The sequence below is a fragment of the Lactuca sativa genome, chromosome 3, assembly GCF_002870075.4.
Source record: "Lactuca sativa cultivar Salinas chromosome 3, Lsat_Salinas_v11, whole genome shotgun sequence".
NCBI lineage: Eukaryota > Viridiplantae > Streptophyta > Magnoliopsida > Asterales > Asteraceae > Lactuca > Lactuca sativa.
In genome coordinates, this window is record NC_056625.2 from 228,742,505 (window position 1) to 228,756,493 (window position 13,989).

The 13,989-nt window shown below is 40.6% G+C and overlaps 1 pseudogene; it reads left to right on the plus strand.

Moving 5' to 3' along the window:
* Nucleotides 1-12,834: 12,834 nt before the first annotated feature.
* On the plus strand, nt 12,835-13,712 carry LOC122197184 (ATP synthase subunit beta, chloroplastic-like; annotated as a pseudogene).
* The last annotated feature ends 277 nt before the right edge of the window (nt 13,713-13,989 follow it).

A 13,989-nucleotide genomic window follows, 5' to 3' on the forward strand; every position in this document is an offset into this window, starting at 1 on the left:
AGGCCAAGGAGCGAGAGGACTTATGCTTTACAGCAAAACCTCTCGGTGTGCAGATCAGTGAACTTGATGAAGTGATCAAGAAGGTACAATCTGTTTTTGTTTCATTTAAAATTCCACAAAAATCATATGAAAAGGAATTAAATAACTTGAATTCAAGAATTTCAAATCTAGATAGTTGTTTTACGCAAACACGGGTCACGAATTCTAATCTAACTGACCAAATAAACAGGGTGTCATCCAAGAGTGAGGAGCGAAGGATGTGGATAGAGCAGAAAGAGTTGGAGCTGATTAAGTCTAGGGATGAAAACATTTATTTGCAAAGAGACAACCTCAAATTGTTAAAACAAAGGAATGTTTTTTGTTTGATTGCCAAAAGGCTTTATGTTAACATTACTCAACTGCATCTAAATTGTGAAATAGGACAGAAGATACATCGCATGATTCTGCCCTTCCTTGAGTTTAAGGAGGATAAAATTGATGCCGAAGCATACAACTGTGAAAGTGTTGTATCTTCCAATGATGTTAATCCTACTTACATGTATGGTCTGGACAAAATAGAATCTTTTATAAAGTCCAAATACCATAAGGACATGCTTAAAAATCTCTTGGATGAAAATGATAAGTTGAAACTCAGGACCGAAACCATACAAAAATTTGAATCATTGAGTACCAATTTGAGTTCAGAAAACAAAATTGATGTTGAAAACGCATCTGAACTTAATGAGGACGATGATATGAGTGAAATTTATGTAGAGGACGAAGTTGACTGTTCCGAGTTTGTCAGGAGCGAACCCGAAAACCACAAAAACCTGATTTCTGAAAATTATGTGGAATTTGCTCGTTTGTCCAAAACTAAGTCCCCAGTTCTTTAAGAAAAGGCCGTCGTGTTTCAGAAGGTTAGAACAACTCCCAATCAGGTGTATAAGGTCACAGGAGTAACCGAACATCAGACAGCCGAACTCACTGCCATAGTGAACGAAGATAATGCAGATGGTTGTGATGAGTTTTTCTGGTCAGCACCGATAGACAACGCAGAAGAAACAGTTGGTCTGTCGGAGCGAACATCCTGGAAGGCCAAAGGTAGATATGTGCCCGAACCTCTGAATAAGCCTACCAACTTTGACGTACCAAGTACCAGTGGCACAAAAGAGATTCCAATTGAAGAAGTCACCTCCACAAGCGAAACCTCATCCATGAATAGTGAACCAGTTACTAAGAAGCTAAAACAAAAGGCAAACATCCACAGACAACCGAAACAGATGAGAAATCAAAAACAGCAGAGAAACCTGAGATACAAGAAAAATCTCTTAGAGCGAAAGCAGTTTTGGCGCTCTCAAAATCCTCACTACACTTACCTTGATAAAGATTCTAAGTCAAAAGGAGAAGAAAACAAAAGTCAAAGGAACTTCGAATCTCCGATTAAAAAGAGCCAGAGAAAGACTTTTGGGCCACACGAAGAGCAGAACCGAAAGGATAGGTTCGGTCCCGAAAGCAACAGCAACCGAAAAGCTAGTTTCGGTCTGCCAAATAACAACAGGCAAAGACCTGATTTCAGTCCATCAAGCTTTTACAATAAAAGACCCAGTTTCGGACCACCAACCAACAACATCCAAAAATCCAACTTCGGTTCATCATCAAACGGCTACCGAAGGTCCAGGTTCGGTCCCCCAAATGACCACAACCGAAAGGGTCATTCCGAACCTCAAGTCAGGAAAGATTCTCATTCTAATTTCTTTTCCTCTAATTCTTCTCGTTCACAATCCTTTTCTAAGCCCAATTCAGTTCCTACACAAAATTCAAGATCGTCAAGGGATTTGAAAGGAAAAAGGAAGATTTCCTCAGCTAAGGAAGACCAAAAGCAGACTAAAGTCCAAACACCAGAATCTGAATCCAAAACGCCTGCAACTAATTCTAATAAAATCAAAGTGTTTACTATTAGAAGAAAAGATGAAACAACATTAATAAAACGAACATATCTCGTTGATGTTTCTCTTACCATTCCTGTTTCTGTGAAAGGCTCACGTGGACCCAAGAAACTTTGGGTTCCTAAATCTGATTAATTTTTGCAGGTTATTAGTGACGAGCAGTTTGACGAAGAATGGTACATTGACAGTGGCTGCTCACGTCACATGACAGGAAGGAAGGAAGAGCTAAGGGAGTTTCGATCACTTCAAAATGGTGGCAATTCCAAGTTCGGTAACAACTCCTATGGAACAATAAAGGGTTATGGGATGATAACCAATGGAGATTTCACAATAAGGAAGGTGGCGTATGTAGAAGGGTTGCAACATAATCCCATCAGTGTATCTCAACTGGTGGGAGGTACCGGTCTCAAAGTTTCATTCGACGACGAAGGTTCAGAAGTTATAGAGAAGAAATCCAACAAGGTCATTCTCAAATCAAATCGAAAAGGCGAAATGTTTCCTCTGAATCTCAGACCAATCAAAGGGAATCCAGCCATATGTCTTTTGTCCAAAGCTCATTCAGACAAAAGTTGGTTGTGGCACCAAAGGCTTTCACATCTCAACTTCAAAGACATCAACAAGCTTGTCACCGGCGGTCATGTTCGGGGTCTTCCATTGCTCAAGTTTGATCGTGAACACTTGGGAGCTGCATGCGAAATGGGGAAACAGAGTCGTCAAAGTCACCCATCAATTATAAACACAAAAGTTGTTGAACCACTTGAGTTGCTTCACATCGACTTATGTGGTCCATCATCAATCGAGAGCATTGGCGGTAACAAGTATATTCTTGTTATTGCTGATGATTTCTCACACTTTACGTGGGTATTCTTTCTAAAGCACAAATCTGAGGCAACTCCTAAGCTGAAGATTTTTATCATGCAGGTTGAAGTACAACTGAGGAAAGTCGTTCGAAACATTAGGAGCGACAATGGACTGGAATTCAAGAACAAAGAATTCGAAGACTTCTTGGCAGAAAAAGGCACCAGTCACAACTTCTCAGCCCCTTATACACCTCAACAGAATGGAATTGTCGAAAGGCGAAACCGATCCCTGTGTGAGGCGGCCCGAACCATGCTAAGTTTTGCTTCTCTTCCCTTATATTTATGGGCTGATGCTATTGCTGCAGCATGTTTTACGCAGAATAGGTCTTATCTCAATAAGCGTTTCTCTCTTACTCCTTATGAGATCATCAACAACAGGAAGCTGAATGTCAAATTCTTCCATGTGTTCGGTTCAAGGTGCTTCATCCTCAACTCCAAAGAACATCGCAACAAGTTTGATGTTAAAGCTGACGAAGGAATCTTTCTGGGATATTCTCTTACTTCAAAGGCATATAGGGTTCTAAATAAACGTTCTAGAAGAATTGAAGAAACCTATTATGTGACGTTCGATGACAATTACGTCAAGAAACTAAAGACTACCGAAGAAGCAATTGGAGAGATTTTCTCTCAAACAGGTCAAGTCACAGCCTCAATTGCTAACTTATTTGATCAGTTCATAGAATTATTTGATGAACCTGAGAAAGCCACTCTCTCGGAAGCCAAGGCAGCAAACAACAAAATCGATCGTCTGAAGCAAATTGTCAAGGATGCAGCCAAACAAATGGGAGAAGAAGAACCAGTTCGAAACGAACCTCCTCAGCACGACACTTCGGTTGAGGGGGAGAATCAATTCTCTTCAAATCAACAGGACTCACATATTCAGGGGGAGAATCCAATCTTTGTAGCACCCGAAAGCCCGGCTACACCCGAAAGTCCTGTAGCACCCAAAAGCCCAACTACACCCAAAAGGCCTGTAGCACCCGAAAGCCCAACTACACCCGAAAGTTCAGTAGCACCTGATGGTTCAAATGATTTATCATCTGTCGAGGGGGAGAATTCTGATATGTTCTATGATGATGATATTCAATCAGAGTTGGAAGAAATGGTCAATGCTGAATTGGATCCATCCTATGATCCAAACTTTCCTCCACTCACCAAATGGACCAGAGATGATCCTGTATCTCAGATAGTGGGTAATGTATCTGAAAAGGTCCTAACCCGATCTCAAGTGAAGGCAAAGCAAACTTCCCTATTCTCTAAAGTAGATTTCTGCATGTTTAATTCTTTCGTGTCCAAAGTTGAGCCAAAGACCGTCAATATTGCTCTTGATCATTCTGATTGGGTCCAGGCAATGCAAGATGAACTCAATGAGTTTGAAAGAAATAAGGTCTGGCGTCTCATTCCAACACTGAAAGATGCCTCAGTCGTTGGTCTCAAATGGGTATTCAGAAACAAAATGGATAAGGAGGGTAATGTGATTCGAAATAAAGCTCGTCTTGTGGTAAAAGGATAGTGCCAGGAAGAAGGAATTGACTAGGAAGAAACATTTGCTCCGGTAGCTAGGCTGGAATCTGTTCGAATATTTCTTGCCTATGCTGCACACAAGAACTTCGAGGTCTACCAAATGGATGTGAAGTGCGCTTTTCTAAATGGGGAAATTGAAGAAACGGTTTACGTGGAGCAACCTCCTGGTTTCGTGAATGAAAAACATCCAAATCACTGCTACATTCTAGATAAGGCAGTTTATGGTCTGAAACAAGCACCTAGGGCATGGTATGAAACACTAACTAAGTTCTTAAAGATGTCTAAATTCAAACAAGGTTCGGTTGACCCAACCTTCTTTCGTAAAAAGGAAGGTAACCACCTTATGATAGTTCAGATCTATGTCGATGATATCATCCTTGGCTCAACGAATCCTAGCTTAACAACTAAATTCAGAAAGTTGATGGAGACAAAATTTGAAATGAGCTTAATGGGTCCGATTAACTTTTTCCTTGGTTTAAACATTAGACAGGGACCCGAAGGCATCTTTATCAACCAGGAAGCATATACCAAGACTCTTCTTGCTAAATTCGGCATGATGGGAGATTCAAAGGTCAAAGTCCCTATGGCGTTCGGCACTAAGCTCACACCATCCTTGGAAAAACCGGCAGTCGACATAACGCTATACCGCCAAATGATTGGTTCCCTGATGTACCTCACAGCTAGCAGGCCTGATATAATGTTTTCTGTGTGCTATTGTGCTAGGTTTCAAGCGAATCTTCGTGAACCACACATGATAGCAGTGAAAAACATACTCCGATATCTGAAGTGAACCACTTCTCTCGGTCTCTGGTATCCCTCAAACTCAGGTTTCTTTGTTCAAGCCTACACAGATGCAGATCTTGGAGGATGTGGTTTAGACAGGAAAAGCACTACAGGAGGCTGTCAATTCCTCGACGGGAAGTTGGTGAGCTGGCAATCTAAGAAACAAACATGTGTTTCTCTGTCTATAGCCGAAGCAGAATACATTGCAGCCGCTTCTTGCACATCTCAAGTGATTTGGATCCAAAGCCAACTCTGGGATTATGGACTCAATATGAAAAAGATCCCTCTATATTGTGACTCAGAAAGTGCAATTAGGATCTGTCATAATCTTGTGCAACATTCCAAAACCAAACACATTGCATTGAGGTATCACTTCATTAAAGATCACGTGGAAGACGGAAACGTAGAGATTCACTTTGTTTGAACTACTGATCAACTGGCTGACATCTTTACCAAAGCTCTTCCTGAAGCAAGTTTTAATAAAATTCTACAAGGACTAGGTATGATGGAATCGGAGTCAGTACCAAAAACTCATTCTCAAAACTAAAAGTTGGAAGCGAAATGAACCGAACATTCGGTCTATTTCGGGTTCGGTTCGCATAGGTACCGAAATGAACCGAGCGCTCGGGTTCGGTCCTATTGCACTTGTCTTTGCTTATCACTAAAAGGTAGTTTCTTTGGTTGTAAACTTATTTGTACACTTATTTCCCAATTATTTTTCTTTTTCAAACAATTTTTTTTTAAACCGAAATGAACCGAATGTTCGGCCTATTTCGGGTTCAGTTCCAAAAAAATATTTGTTGTTGTTTGTTTTATTTTTGTTTTTCTCTTTGAATCAAAATTTCATAAACTCCAAAAATATTTTTTTTACTTATGTTCGTTTTTACCATTTGTGGATGATCAATGGGGCAGGTATCGTTCTCACGCCTTTTTAATAGCTAAGTGTCCCTAGAAGCATGTTGCTGCATGTTGTCCAAAGCCTCAACTGATTCTGAATAAAGCCTTACTGACTTGGTATATACAAACCTTGTTTTCCCAATTAGGCTATTATATTTATTCTAATCATGAGCTACCTTACTCTCTTCTCATATGAGATAATAGTTTTCTGCTTCGTCCTTATTTTAATAGCAGAGGTACTTTGGTTTCTTTACACCATCTCCAATATTTTTCTCCATCCTATTCGCTTCATACACATAACCCTTGAGACTCTCAGAAATTACCACTGAGTTTTATGGTTACACAATTTCTGTGTTTATGATCTTAGCTTCATGCCACTACGTGCTAAGTGAAACCCACAATTCAATATCTACTATGCATTGACGGTGAACAATTAAATTTGCTCTAGTTTTCACTCATGAATTAACGAATTCACCCAAGTGGTTGTACCATGAAATCTCTAATTTTTCTTTTTGTGTGATTCTTATGAAATTGTTAAATACCATAACATTTCTTCCCTTAGAATCCAGTTTTAATTTTTTGAGATTTCACCTAAAAGTATTTTCAACATGTCACTTAAATTCTCTTCACACCTACTTTTTCAACAGACCACATTGGTCTCACAAGTACTTCAGTCGATTTTTGTCTTATGTCAAGATCAGGAATTCTGGACTGAAGCGAAAGCCTCCCAAATTAGCCTTATTAAAAGATGCTTTTCAACACTTATTAATTAGTGTCTGATCGTAATTCAATGGGAAACCACACAAACACTTTAAGGTCTCTCTTGACTTTGAAGGAAGAGATTCGTGCCCTGGATCCACTGTTTCGTGTCTTTATTGACATCACAATTTCCCACATATGTATTGCTTTATTTCTTTTTCTTTGACACTCTATGCACGAAAATATTTTTGATTTTCCATAAATCTGGTTTCGTTAATTATAAGCTATTTTTAGCTATGGGATTTAATGTTATAAATGAGATGTGGTTAGTAATGTTACACGTGCTTCTCTTGATCTATGACGACAGCTCATACTAAAAGGATAAATTGTTGACTCAGCCGAAAGTCTAATCGCTTTAACATTTCAAACGGCGCTTGATGGGAAGGCTGTGAAGCGGAATCGTTTTTGGTATTTCAAACGGCGCTTGATGGGAAGGCGTGTGAAACGGAACAATCTTTCTCTCTCCTGCATAATCATCGGGGTTCTAAACTGTCACGCGTCAATCACCTAAGGAAACGCTTCGTTTTTTTTAAGATTTCGGAATAGATTATTCTCTCTCTTCTAACCACGGTATAAAAGGCAAATTCTACAATCCTTTACCTCTTTACTGCACCAAATATTCAGAGAGCAAGAAACAATCACTTTCTCCTACTGTTCATCATCTTCCCCAAAAACTTCTCTTCAATGGCGGACTCCTCTGCAGTTCATGCTACCTCCCACATTCTACCCATCCGTCCTCAACAAAGCCTGATCATTGATCTCACCCCACAAGTCTACGATGATTTCATGTTCCCAATCGTGGAGTGCCTCAAGTACTCTCCATTGGTTCCAGCACTAACCAAGGTCGAACTCGTTCCAATGGAGTGTTTGTCACAAATCTTCTCAACAGCCCACTATGACAAGTCTGTCGATCGAATCTTCTTCGACATTCTTGATAACAAGTCCTCCATCTCCAAACAGTGATTATGTTTTCTTTTAGGGTTTGAACCTGATAAGTCTAGGGTTAACCCTGAATCTATTCCCGTGGGACAGCTGTTCTCCATGTTTTACAACATGGGTTACACTGAAACTCTGACCACCGTTACAAAGTTCAAGAAATCATGCTTACCTCCTCAGTGGAATGGCTTCTTCACTGTGTTGTTCAAAGGGCTATCGGAATGAAGTGCAGGTTTAGATGGGGCGAGCCGACTGTTTATGACAATTCTCTATGGGTTGTACCACGACATTAATCTCGATTATGGATTGGTTTTATGGCAGCAGCTGATTCAGAGCCTTGCGTCCACTTCTCGCCATTCTGAAATCTCTTATGCCAGATTCTGGACGCTGGTCACAAAGTGGGTAATGGACAAGTATCATGTCCCTGTTGTTGCTGATTCTCCACTCTCCTTGATAGGAACTTTCCACACTAAGAAGATCATAGTGTCTGATTCCTCCAAATTTCAGTTCGTTGGCTCAATCCCTGAGTCAATGTATGCGTGTGTTCCAAAGGACAGTCGCATCATCAGAATTTACAAGGAGTTTTGTCGCTCAGGTCCCAAAGAGCTCACTCCTGAAATGATTCAATCAATCCATGACGCTGACAGGCCTGCTCCCAGGGGAAAGAAACAAGACAAGAAAGTTGTCAAAGGAGCAAAAGGTCCTTCTCCAAAGAAGCGCAAACCTTCCAAGGAAGCTCAATCCCCTCCACCAAAGAAGAGGAAGACTTAACCCAGACGTAAACTTATTCTTGCCTCCTCCTCTAGTGAATCTGAGGAAGAGAGTTCAGACTCAGAAGAGTCACTTCGAGGTAATACTCCTCCACGTTCACCTTCCCCTGAGGTACCTATTTCCTCTAAACCTGTCTCTCCTCCACCAATCTCCATCTCTATTTCCATTCCCCCCATAACCTCCACTACTCAAATACCACCCACCTCTATCCCTGTACCACCTCCTATTTTCACAGAAGCTACCACAACAACCACCGCTGGCATTCGAACCAACGTATCTGATACGGGGGCTCCTACTTCAGCACCCGAACCTACTCCCACTACCGAACATACATTCACACCCGAACCCACTACCACAACTGAGCCTCCACCCTCGCCTTCATCTCCTGATCAAACAGCAGAAGATGATGAACCTTTTCTTGGAGGAGAGGACATGACGTTTGACTCGGTCTACTATAGTCCGTATCAAGTGCAAAGTGATGATGACGATGATGCTCTAGTCACCAAGAAGCATCTCAAGGAGCTTCATGAGAAAATCGATAATCTCATTGCTTCCTCCTCCTCTTCCTCTCAGTCCACTATCTCAGAGGCTGCTATTCAGGGGCTTGTTGATACGTTCACCAAGGCTCATGAAGCCTCCATCAACTCTGCCACTACCGCTATCGACGCTTTTACCAAGGCGTGTGCTGATGCGACCGAAAAAGTCGAAAAACTATTTGTTGATGCTAATTCTCTTTTGCAGTCTTTACAGGGAGCCGCTGACTCCAATGCAGAGAAGCTTGACTTTCTTGTCAACAAGCTGGCCACTTCAGTTGTCTTCGAACTGCAGTCCTTTGCCAGTCTTCGTTAGTCTCTCAACGATGACAACAAATCATTCCAGGCGACTGTTGAGGAGCGCCTGAAAAAGCTGCAAGCAGATCTCGCTTCAGAAAACTTAGTGATGGATGCTTTGGCTCACAAGACTACTGCTCTCAAGGTCAAGAGTCTTCATCTTTTCCAATATGAAAAGGAAGTTGCATCTCTTCGATCTGAGCGTGCGGTTATTTCATCGTGTGTTTCGGATGTTCACGCTGCCCTCTCCAACATCATCGAAGCACATGATCCTATCCTGAACTACTTTGTGAGACGCACCCTAGCTGAAAAGCTTGCTCCTGCCCTTGCCCTACTAAGCAAACTTGAAGGGCTTCTTCAGTTCGTGGCCCCTCCAAAACAAGGGGGAGAAGATGTGTCTCATCCACCTCCCACTTCCACATCAGCTAAAGCAACCGAACCTCCTCTAGCAAGTCAAGCCTCAGGTTCGGGTGTCAAAGACAAAGGAAAGAAGATTGCTGAAGACAGTGATGATGATGATAAAGAGACCATCGCTGATCTCTTGAAGAAACAAGGCCGGGAAAAAGATGCTGACATGAGCGCTCGCGTTGCCAGAGAGTTCGAGGCGAACAAACGAAAAATGAAGGAGGCTCATGATCTTCTTGATAGTCGAAAAACTCTTTTTCCTCCGTGGACTCTCGAGAAGCTTTTAAAAGAAGTAATTGAAACTCCCAACATCTTGTGGCTCGAACCAGTGATTTCTTTGGATCGGATCAATTTTGTTGACTCTCAGTTCGATATGTCACTGACCCGAAAGGCCTTCATCTTCCATGCTTTTGATAATGTTGTTGATGTCCCTCATCCTCACCCAAAGTTTGATAGGGAGCTTATTGAATTCTATCTGAGGTCTGCTCAACCTCAGTATCTGACATGGAGTGCTCAGAAGATCATCAACGTTCGGGCCCTCAAACCGTTTCGTGAGGAGAACTTCACGAACGTTCGGTTCAAAGTGCTGAGGGGTTCTGCTAAAACTGAACATGCTATATCACTTGCTGATCTTCCCAACCTGAATCCACATGATTGGATTAGTTTGCATAACATCCTCCTCACCAACGGAGCTGAGTATGGGCCAATCATCGATCACTTCAAAAGAATGCTTGTATGCTACATTATGGAGGTTGCCAAGATGGATCAGGAGATCACAAGTATCTTCAAGAAGAAGCCTACTATCTCTCTTGTTGGCTCTACTAGTGATTTGAACATGATGCAAATGGGAAGAATTGACCCGAAGCGGAATTTTGTCATGTTCACAAGGAACGAAGGCCAAAAATGCCTATTCACCTTGTCAGATAAGCACCTTTACACCACTGCGTGCTTGGAACATGTTCTGGGAATCATTCATCGATGCAAGCAGAATTCAGCAGATGACAAGAAGTATTTTGATGACATGATCCAGTGGTACATTCGCTTCAGACAGACCATCCTTGCCCTCATTCCACGTTTGTTTGAAACCACAAAGAAAGTTCCTGCAGCTGGACCCAGCAAGCCAAAGTAATAGTCTCGCTCTAATTGACGCAAAGGGGGAGATTGTAGGGTCCGAAAGGTGTTGCGTCTTGGGCTCGCTCTTTAGTCCATTTTGTTTCCGGATTGGGCCTGTCCATCCGTGAGTTATTTCTAGGGTTTAGTATTTATAGATGCTTGCATGCATCTTAGTACGTAAGATTTAGAATTCGATTATTTCAGGGATATTATCTTTATCGTTTGTAACCCTAATAGCCTCTACAATGGAAGTTCTTTATCGAGCTCTGCTGAGGCTTGAATCTATTGAATCATTCGACATATTTTGATTCATTCTTGTGCTTTATATTACTGTTTAACGTTTTTTGTGATTAACCTGTTTAAAGATATAAACGATCAAAGAGTTTCTTAACTCTTCAATGAGTAATTAGGTAACACTAAAGAACTCATTAAACATGCTAATGTATAGTTTTCTTTGATTCACAGAAAGCACAAGACAATGTTTTAGTGATGTTGGCACATTTCCTCATATAGATACGCAATTGTTTGAAAAAAGACACTAGTTAATTTATGTTGTATATACATTTAAATCATTTAATACAACTATCGGGGCATTATTAATTTTTTTCGCCCTGGGCATTAAAAACCCATGGACCGGCCCTGAAGATCTGATCGTCTCACGGATTCTCAACTAAGTCTAAATTAAAGTGATAGCTTTGTATACAATGTTTATCCTCTTTCACAATGTTTGACAAAGCATAAATCATAAGTTCTTTGAATGCATAAAATGGTTTAACAATGATGGCTACCCTGGATACTATGAATTTTGTATAAATCTAGTGCATGCAAGGTATAACAAGAGTTTTCATGTTTTCACTCGGGATTAACTGGGTGTTTACTTGTATTCTCCCCCGAAATGTATTAAAAGTACATTATAAAGTATTTGAAGGTGTATAAAAGGGGTATGAACTCACTTGATTGAAGTGGTTGTTTTGAAGTAGTCGAGAGAAGAATCGAGCAGAACTTCAACTAGAGAGAGTTGAAATCTCGGGATTCTCGGGGATCTCGGGAGTGTAGAACTTCCTTCAGGACTCAAGTATGAAAAACCGGGGCTTAGGGAAGGCTTCTCGAGGTAATCACGCAGAGTAACGACACTTAGATGGAAAGAGATGAGCACCAAACCCGGCACCCTTAAGCTTCTATTTATAGGGGCTGATTTGGGGTCTCACGTCGTGAGGCTTAGTCAGCATTATCCTCTTCGACAAGTTGACGTGTCTGACACTCTAGAACCCATCGGTCACGAGCTCACGTCATGAGCATGGTTCCCTCACGTCGTGAGGCTGAGTCAGCCTCGGGTTTTGTGTCCCGAACTTGTAAAATCCGTAACTTTCGCGTACGAGCTCCGATTTCGACGTTCTTTATATGCACGCGTAGGTGTGAAAAGTCTCTACAACTCTCGTTTAGACTCCATCAGCTAATTTTGACTTTATTTTTATTATATTATTTTTTTACAAGTCGGGCCTGGAAAAGTCCGTTTAAATTCCATAACTCCTTCATCTGGTGTCCATTTTCGTCAGAATTTTTACTGTTGTACTCCTATTGTTGGGGTATTCAACTTTCATTTAGGTTGTGTCGGCTAAAGACCACTCGATCTCTATTTCGAGTTTTTAGCTGTCTACTGCTAGGTCAGAAACTTCGAAAAATCATAACTTCCTCATACGAAGTCAGATTTGGGCGTTCTTTTTATGTATGTTCACGGTTTAATGATATATATGACTTTCATTTAGATACCTAAGGCTAAAAAGTATTTTATCGGGATTTTGTATTTTACGCTTAACAGTGTTTTACCGGTATTATCGTGGATCTTCGATTGGTCATAACTTCTTCGTTATAACTTGGATTTCAGTGTTCTTTATATTTTTGGAAACCTCGTTACAATATATACCACTTGGTATATACCAATTATTGTTTTATAAAAGTTAAAATTTTAACCCTAATTTCGCTGGTGTTACAACAACTAAATTGGATTCAGTTGGATGGTACTAACAAAATATTGCTAAAGCTCACGAAGGCGTATCTGTATTTAGCAGAGTCGGTGAACGGACTCGTTAAGGAAAGGATCTTGACATGGAAATGAAAAAATCTGGTGTAACTATTGAAAAAATAGTCTAGAATCAAAAGTAGCTCAAGTTTACGGTCAGATGATTGAACTGCCGAGAGCATATATGAGAGTTGGTTTGACTGCCCTAACTATGGCGGAATATTTCTGAGATGTCAATGAACAAGTTGTACTTTATTTATTAACAATATCTTCCGTTTTGTTCAAGCAGGATCTAAAGTATCCACCTTGTTTGGTAGAACGCCTTCCAACGTGGGTTATCAACCTACCCTTAGTACCGAAATGGGTTCTTTATAAGAAAGAATCACTTCTACCAAAGAAGGGTCTGTAACTTCTATTCAAGTTGTTTATGCACGTGCAGATGATTTGACCGGCCCTGCTCCTACTACGACATTTGCACATTTAGATGCTACTACCGTACTATCAAGAGGATTAGCCACCAAAGGTATCTATCCAGCAATAGATCCTTTAGATTTAACTTCAATTATGCTACAACCCCGGATCATTAGTGAAGAACATTATGACATTACACAAGAGGTTAAGCAAACTTTACAACGTTACAAAGAACTTCAAGATATTATAGTTACTCTTGGGTTGGACGATTATCCGAAGAGGATCGTTTAACCGTCGCAAGATCGCGAAAAATTGAGCGTTTCTTAGAGGCTTTCAATTAACCATTTTCGTAGAATTAGACGGTCTTCCTGAATAGGTTTTTTATTTGGTAGGTAACATTGATGTAGCTACGGCAAAAGGTATGAACTTAGAAATTACCTCAAATATTTGTGTACTGAACCCTAATCAAATAGTTTAGGATTTGAAAGTGAAAGAAATCATTTTATCTACTAATAATGGACAAATTGGCATATTACCAAATCACGCTGCTATTGCCACATCAGTAGATATACGTATTTTGAGAATACGTGTTAACGACGAATGGCTAATGATGGCTCTAATGGGCGGTTTTGCTAGAATAGTAATAATGAGATCACTGTTTTAGTAAATGGTGCAAAGTAAAGTGGTGACATTGATCCACAAGAAGCTCAACAAACTCTTGAAATAGCAGAAGTTGCTTTGAGAAAAGCTAAATG